Here is a 9,249-nt window from a genome sequence, read left to right as displayed (position 1 = left end):
ATACTGAAGGACAGGGAAGCCTGGTGCGCTGCAGTCCATGGGGTCACAAAGAGTCAGACATGACTGAGTGACTGAACAACAAAAGAAAGAGAGAGAGAGAGTTAAGTTGTGAGTGGAAAAGTCCTTCAGGAGGACGCAGAATTCAGGTGGGACCAAAGTAACTTAAACAGTTTTTGATCTCATCAACTTCAATTAACCCAGTGTTTTTGGAATGAAACATGCCGATGATTACATTACCGAAGCATAATCATTTCCTGAAATGAGGACATGCCTGCCCTCTCATTCAAATTTTAGGGAAGGTGAGGTGGGATGAGGAAGTAAGTGATAGAAGAAACAATAAAGGACAGAGAGGGACACAAACCCACTGGGTGGGAGGTTAGCAAGGGCACTTGCCGTGTACTCAGAAGAAAGAATGGAAAGCCACTGCCAGATGGACTGGCCTACTGATAAGCCCCAAGCAAGGATTTCAAGAATTTTGGAAGAGAATGGAATATTCTTATAAAAGTTTAAGGAGGAGTAATATTAGTGCAGGAAGAGGCATTTTGGGACAAGAACCTCAACTTCGTTGCCCTTGATTTTGTATACGAAAAGAGGAAGTGAGGGATCAACGATGTCAGGAAAGCAGAATCAGGAAACAGCTGGTATGTACTTTGAACCATTTTAAATGGCAAAGAGGAAGAAAGAGTTTTCTGACAACAGTTTCTGAGCAGTTCAAATGTGTAGCATATTTAGTAGTCTGCCTTTGTGAACTCTTTTCTGAAGGAAGCTCAAAGTTGGAATTCACTGATACTTCTTTTGAGATAATGATCACTATGTATGTACCTATTTATGGGGAGGAAAACGAGTCAATGTCCATTTTGACGTGACATATGGAGATAGAGCTGGTGATTTTGTGTCAATGTGAGCACTGTGTATAATGTACCCTTGTGAGTACTGCATACAATGTACAATACTCATTTACACATTTGGTAAAATATATCTTCTGATTAAATTTAGGTTCTTGACATTTATTTACACTTTAAAGCTAGATACGCATTGACAGTAAAACAGAATAAATTAATATTGTCTCTTATAAGAATGGGGCTTCCCTGATAGCTCACTTGGTAAAGAATCGGCCTGCAATGCAGGAGACTCCAGTTTGATGCCTCCAGTATTCTGGGCTTCCTGGTTTGATTCTTATAAGAATGAGAGATTCTTCATTTTCTTGTTTTAATACACTAAATTATATGAATTTTTAAAATCTCTGTTACTTTGTCTGTCTACATAAATTCATGATAGCTGCTGACTCCTATATATCACATAAACCTGGCTTTAGTATTAAATGCTATATTGCATAGATCATACCACACAAATCCTCTAAATGGGTTTAGTGAAGTTGCTCAGTTGTGTCCGACTCTTTGTGACTCCATGGACCAGGCTCCTCGGTCCATGGGATTTTCCAGGCAAGAGTGCTGGAGTGGATAGCCATTTCCTTCTCCAGGGGATCTTCCCCGACCTAGGAATCGAACCCGGGTCTCCCGCATTCCAGGCAGATGCTTTACTGTCTGAGCCACCAGGGGGTCATGTGCTAAACGGGTTTACATGTGTGTAAAAATACAATATGCTAAGAATAAAGTAACACTATTTGATATTCCAATTACAGGTTTCAAAAAAAAATAAACAAAACAAAAACATTAGGACTAGCCATAATCAAATCAGTACCAAAATATCATCTTATACCATTCTCGTGTTCTTAGCGTAGAATTCAAAATTTCAGAGCACCACCTTTTCAGTTATTTTCTAGGGCTAGTTTTTGTTGATTAGTTGCTAAGTCATATTCAACTCTTTTGTGCTCCCTGGACTGTATCCTGCCAGGCTCCTCTGTCCATGGCATTTCTCAGGCAAGAATCCTGCAGTGGGTCAGTGGGTTGCCTTTTCCTTCTCCAGGGCTAGGGTGGAGCATAAAATGGTCTGGTTTACATTATGGTTGACACGAGAATAAAGTAAAGCCTTGATTTGCCTAGCTCAAAGGGGACAACTGGGATACATTGTAAAAGAGAGTGAAATAGTGTTGAAGGATCTGTTATTTACTGTCAAGGGAAAAAAAAGTATTCATAAGTGTGATTTTTAAAATAGGCTCTCAAATTATTTGATAGTTCTTCCCTTTAAGAAATTAAGCCGAATTCTCTTCCTTTTGAGTGTGGGCTGGACTTAGTGACTCTCTTGTACTGAATAGAATATGGTAGAAGATAGAATGCTACTCCCCGCCCCCCCCCCCCCCCCACACACACACACAGAGCTGTGACTTCTGCCCTGGGTTTTCTCTCTCATTCTCTCAGTTCATTTGATCTGGGGGGAGCCAGCTCCCATGTTGTGTGAGCAGCTCTGTGGAAAGACTCACATGGTGAGGAAATGAACAACAGCCCTGTGAGTGATAATGGAAGCAGATTCTCTAGCCTGTTCAGATGACTGCCACTCCAACCAATAACTCGACTGCAATCTTGTGGGAGACCTTGAGCCAAAACCACCCAGTTAAGCACCTCTTCATTCTTGACCCTCAGAAACTTCGTGAGAAAGTGAAGCTATGTTGGTTTAAGCTGTTACGTTTTGGCCCAATTTGTTATGCAAAAGTAGTTAACAATGGGTTCTTAATTCTTCTCTCTTCTTTGCCGAGCAAGGAAATAATTTACCATCTGTATTTTCTGAATGCAAAGTAAAACTGTTGTCCTAATTTGTTGCTTGGTTTAAGACTGAAGTTGATTTATTAGTAATAAGAGGGTGATTAATAAATACTTATTGATTGATGGAATGGTTTGTACCATCTAGGAGCTCGTTATTTTAATTGAAGACAGTACAGAGGAACTATGATTTAATAATCCCAGAAATTTAAAAATGATTATCAACAATATTTTCATGTAATACATCAATATATTAAAGGAAAAGAATCATTCCCCAAAGAACTTGATATGAATTAACACTGAACAAAAACAATCAACAATGAAAACATTATTGTGGCAAAATAGAAAGGAACAGAGACAATTTCTTTAACCTGTTAAAGGGTATAAACCAAAGCCTTCCAACAAACAGCTTACTAAATAGAGATACTTTAGAAACATTCCCAAGAATGCCAAGGAAAAATAAGTACGGATATCAGGAATCAATACCTTTAAAATTTCATTGGCCAAAGCAATAATGAAAAAAGATAGGTATAAGAGGAAGAATATCTACATGGAAAATTCAAGAAACTCTATAAATCAATAATAGGAGGTAATGAGAGTTTAGGGACGATTTTTTCCTACAAGAGTAGCATTGAAAAAGATCAGTAGCATTAAAAAAATTAGTTATAACCAAATCTGAATTGTAATTTAAAAATTCCATTCATAATCACAATGTAAAACGTAAGATGGTGGTGGTGGTGGTGCTGTTTTGTGCTGTGCTCAGTTGCGTCAGTTGTGTCCGACTCTTTGCGACCCCATGGACTGTAGCCCGCCAGGCTCCTCTGTCCATGGGATTTCCCAGGCAAGAACACTGGAGTGGTTGCCATTTCCTTCTCCAAAGTATACGATACCTAGGTTTTAATCTATTAAAGAATATGTAGAAGTTTATAAAGTAAATTTAAAAACATTTTTGAAAAATATAAAATAAGGATTGAATAAATGGAGATATAACATGTCCATATATGTGAGGAGAGGATCATGGGCATATCAATTTTTCACAAGTTGTCTATAATCTCATCAGGGTTCATGGGACTTGACCTGAAGTTCGTATGGATGAACTAAGGACTGGGAACACCTAAGGTGACTGTGAAATAGATAAGCTCAAATAATTTTCCATGCAGCATATAAAACTTGTCTTAAAGCTGTACTAAGAGCACTATCAGTACTGGAATGGATAAAAAACAGCTAATCAAAAAAAAAAAGAAAAAGAGCTGAACAACAGAAATATTCATATAAAATACAGAAATTCAAAATATGATAAAGATAGCATTTAAGTCAGTGGAGAAAGGATGGCATAATTGATTTTCCCTGTACAAAGATACAACACAAAATTAGATCCTTAACTCATGATATACACTAAAACAAAAGCGAGACAGATTAAAATGAGAAAAGCTAAACTCAAGATTTTTGTATGGAAATATGACAGGCTAATTTTATGATTTTTAAGAGGGGAATGATTTTTTTTAAACTAAATATTAAAATAATAAATTCTAATGGAAAAAATGACAAATTTAATTACATTCAAATTTTTTAAAAACTTGAAATTTAGAGTAAAAACAAGCCACAGGCTTAGAGATGATATTAATAACACACAGCTGATAAGGATTAATTTCTTTAACAAAGAAAGAACCCTTAGAAATCAATAAAAGAAACAATACAAGCAATCTACCAGAAAAATGAGCAAATAATACAAAAAGGCAACTCACAGAAAAGGAGAGTTATTTGGCCAATAAACATTTGAAAACATATTCAAGATCCAGCAGAGTCAAACATACTTCACACTCATAAAGTTGGCAATTACTTAAAAAAAAAACCAAAAAACAAAAAAAACTGTCCACATCAATCATTGGTAAAGATGTAGGAAAACCTTAAAGTTCATATCTTGTTCAAATTTGTTCATGATTTGATACAAAGACTTTATTCATTTTTTGATGTGGACAGTTTTTAAAGTCTTCATTGGATTTGTTTCAATACTATTGGTTTTATGGCCAAGAGGCCTGTGGGATCTTAGCTCCCCAATTAGGGATCAAACCCACACCTCCTGAGCTGGAAGGTGAAGTCTTAATCATTGGACTGCAAGGGAAGTCCCTTATACAAAGACTTTAAAGAGCAATTTGCCATTATCTGTTGAAGTTACAGGCATATTTTCCCTTTGATCCAGAAATTGTATTTAAATCTACAAATTCTAGACAAGTGATTCTCAAGCCCAGAAGGATTAGTATCACCCCAGAGCTTGTTAGGAAACAGGCATTCAGACTCACTGAATTAGAACTCTGAAACGTAGCAACCGGTGTCTTAACCAGACCTACAAGTGATGTAATAATGAGAGATAATGCTTTTGAAACGGTCACGATATATTATCAAGGAAACAAAATAAAGCTCATGTATAGCATAACTTGCAATAATGAAAATTTGGACATCTGTCTACTCTTGAGGAATGAAAAAAAAAAAAACAAAAAAACACTGTGGTGAGTTCATACCCTAAATCCTAGCATTTAAAATAAATACCCTAAAATTGCATGTGACATACATAGTATAACATTGACATAAATAAAAAAGAAAACTAGGACTTCTCTGGTGGCACAGTGGATAAGAATACATCTGCCAATGCAGGGGCATGGGTTCGATTGCTGGTCCTGGAAGATCCGACATGCTGCAGAGCAGCTAAGCCCTTGCACAGCAACTATTGAGCCTGTGCTCTAGAGCCCAGGAACCACAGCTACTGAGCCCACAAGCTGCAACTACCGAAGCCCGTGTGCCCTAGAGCCTGAGCTCTGCAAAAAGAGAAGCTGTTGCTATGAGAAGCCCATGCACCGTCACTAGAGAGGAGCCCCCAGTTGCCGTAACTAGAGAAAGTCCGTGCAAAGCAATGAAGACCCAGCACAGCCAAAAAGAAAGAAAGAAAACTAATAGTTATTTTAAAGTAACTACTACATAAACGTAGTATTGAAATCACAGATGAAATAGTAAACACTAAAAAAAGGCTAGTAGTTAACTCAGAAAGGAGGAAGTGAAGTGAAAGTCACTCAGTCGCATCTGACTCTTTGCAACCCTGCGGACTGAAGCCCACCAGGTTCCTCTGGGATCCTCATGGGACCACCAGGTCCATGGGATTCTCAGGTAAGAATCCTGGAGTGTGTAGCCATTCCCTTCTCCAAGGGATTTTCCTGACCCACAGCTCGAACCTGTGTTTCCTACATTGCAGGCAGATTCTTTATCGTCTCAGCCACTAGGGAAATTAATTATTATGTAAACATAGTATTAAAAACACAGATGAAATGATGAACACTAAGAAGAGGCTAGCAATTAACTCTGAGAAAATAAGGAAACAATAGTATAAGGAGTAAGCAGATACAGGGTTTGGTGTACAATTGTCTATCCTGGTTTTATCATCCAAAGCAAGTATGTCAAATATCAAGATTTACAAAACTGGTAAAGCTACACAATGTCCTATTATTACAATTTATTTATTCACTTATAGCTTACACATAACTTTAAATTACTGTATGTTTGGTTGTTTCTAAAAAAAAAAAAAATTGCCCATCGGCTAAGTTGACATCTCTGTAAGAAGGGTATCCTCTATACATTGTGATGTGGTATTACTTTTGAAGAATCTTTTGAGATTCAGAAGCTGAACAAATGTTTTGGTCAACCCAGTATTAAAATCTGAGTTTAAAAAATATCCTATTACACTTGACTATTGGCTAACATAAAATATTTGTGTTTTTTTGTAAAACAAGATTTTTGTTATATATCTCCTCAATGTGATTATAAACAATAATAAAAGAATTACCCAAGGTATATGAGTTTACATCAATAAGGAAAGAATCACTACTTCTAGACACTTTATAAATTGCTAAAAAATTTGTATTCTCCCCACCCTGTTCACATATAAATACAGATGTTGAACAGTCATTTTATAACTTATTTCATACTAAATTGAATGACATATGTAACCCATTTTTATGAGAATTTGAATTTGCTAGTATTAGAGGAGGGTTGGTGGCACATCCATTGGAAAAATATAAGGGTATATAAACTGATTAATGGAGCTTCGGAGAAAGTTGTTTTATAACCCCTCAAATTAATCCTCAGACTACAATTGATTTTTTGTGATTTAAGTTTTCTAAAATTATCCCTAATAGGAATAACGGCAATAACAGTTTCATGTCAATCATGTTGATATTATAAAGACTATGCTAAGTCAAAGTTTTAAAAGGCAAAAACAGATATTACCAATATATTAATCTAGATAAACAGAATTCTTTGCAAGCTTAAACATACATTGTATGTTATTGTGTTGGGAACAATAGCAGACCAGTGCTTTTTTCTTTAAGAAAATTCCTTAACTTGTCTCTGTGCATTACAGAACATAAATATCTTTGCAAACATACTTTAGATAAAATTAAATCATTTTTAGAGACATATGGTGCCAAAAATTAACTCCCCAAAGACATAATTTAACTGGCTTTTGCAATTTAGGAACCCTGGAAAAAAATAAAGGGAACATTTCAAGGAAATGAGAAGTGTCCTTATAATGAATTTCTGCTTATAAGAATCAGACATAACAACAGTCTTTTTAATTAAAATACAAATACCATATGTATAGTTATCTGAAAATGAACTATAAATTGTTTTGCCAGAAAACAAAGACCAGTCAATACTGAAAAAACAGAAGTCCCTTGAAATACAAAAGTAATACTTGGCAGGACTTATAGTTCATGGACAGCACTCAGTTCTTCGTGAATAACAATTTGTCCATTACTGGACTTGTTTTCAATGCAACTGCTAAAGATTTGACTCTATGAGACAGATTATTAAACAATACCTCATTTATATATTTTGGAAGAAAAGTATCCTGAAAAGTGGATGATAGTTTAAAAGAACACAAAAATCTTCTGCATACACAAGAAAAATCCATTAAGAATCCATACACAGGAAATTAATAGAATCACTGCAAGAAACAAATCTCATCAATGCAACATGCACAACAAATATGAGAGGTGTGGAGTATTTCACATTCTCGAAGTAAAAACCACTTCCCAGTACACTAGGGTGGGAACTGGGTATAAGTATGTGGTGCTGGCCATGTGTGACAATTGTTAGGGGGTACAGGATTTCTGAGGGATGTATCTGTGTATGCATGCATGGATTAACTCATCATAGGTATCTGAAAATTTGCAAGTACATCTGATGTGACTGCTAGTGAGCTTGAGAATTTCATAGGTGAGAAGCCTTCAGCCTAAGAGTGGAAATATTATAGAGATTCTTTACTGTGAAAGAAAGGTAAAGCATTTTGGAATCTCCTTGTGTTTCTCACCTATAAACATAGTCAAATATTGCAACAACAGTAGAAGCAGCTCAAAGAAAAAAAGATGCATATTTGACAAAGAAGAGAAAAAAAAATCCTGTGTTCTGCAGATGTGCATTTTTACCTTAGGTAATCCAATTAAAATCATATTTAAAGCTCTGACAAAATATGATAAGGGAAATAAGAGTATTTTCCCATCGGAATATATTTTAGGTGATAGATAATAGGAGCACACATACAGTCATTCATTTGCACGAGACTATTAAACTAATGATTATAATTTCTGACCTGCTTGTTATAAGATTTCATATACTGAAAGCATACTGCCTTTCTCTATTTCTGACATAAATAAAACTGATAAGCGAAGATATGTGCATGCAATTTTAATTCAACAGAGTGATGTGAAGTGCAGCTCACAAGGCAAATAGTATAAACCCTATCAGTTCTGTTTATTGTAATAACCCAAACAATGGCAATTACAAACTACCCCACAGATTTTTGGCATGGCAGGAATGACAGATCTACAAAATCCAGCTAATGCTGGTCTTTTTGTAGTACTCAGTTACCAAGCCGCACATGTACAATACACAAATCTCAAAAGTAATGAGATATTTCTTTATTATCAAATCCGTTCCACAGACTGGTGTTAAAGATCACATAGCTCATTTCTAGAAATCTCCTTTGTCAACCTCTTAGATATACTTAAGAAAAATAAAACTCACATGCATTCACAAATTTTGAGCCAGCCTTTAAGGAAATTCATAAAGGACTACTCTGTTACTCTAATTATATAAATAATAATATGTTTTAAGATTCTGTATTTGGAACTCAGCTAAAATATAAAAACTCTTTTGACATGGGAGAAACTAAGCTGATTGGTAACAGATACTATGAAATCTCATAGTTCATAGTTAAAAGATCGAGTCTATTCCTTTATTTGAAAATACATATGTATATCTTTTGTATACATTACAATCATAAAACATGCTATTAGATTTTTTACATACATAATAGTATAAATAAACTTCAAACCTTACCAACTTCTTAGTTTCATAGAAGATATAACTGGTGCTGGAATAAAATGACTGCGTTCTGATGGATATTTGACTTACAAATTATAAAGATAATAATTTGGATATTTTGTTTACCTAAGTTGCTAAATTTCACACACAGTTCTCTTGAACAGTTCAAATAGAAACAAAGAAATAAAAGTATTATCTTAATTCTGAAACTACTAACCTC

The 9,249-nt window shown here is 35.3% G+C and overlaps 1 long non-coding RNA gene across 1 annotated transcript; it reads left to right on the top strand.

The window, feature by feature from the left end:
* The first annotated feature begins 298 nt into the window (after positions 1–298).
* Positions 299–3,904, top strand: LOC147345962 (uncharacterized). Its single transcript, XR_015153768.1, has 2 exons — positions 299–641; positions 2,319–3,904. It is a non-coding gene; the product is annotated as an uncharacterized LOC147345962 (long non-coding RNA).
* Positions 3,905–9,249: the final 5,345 nt, after the last annotated feature.

Source organism: Bos grunniens, chromosome 24 (assembly GCF_055505025.1).
Source record: "Bos grunniens cultivar Pamir isolate PY7600 chromosome 24, Bosgru_T2T1.0, whole genome shotgun sequence".
NCBI lineage: Eukaryota > Metazoa > Chordata > Mammalia > Artiodactyla > Bovidae > Bos > Bos grunniens.
This window is presented reverse-complemented; position numbering and strand designations above follow the sequence as displayed.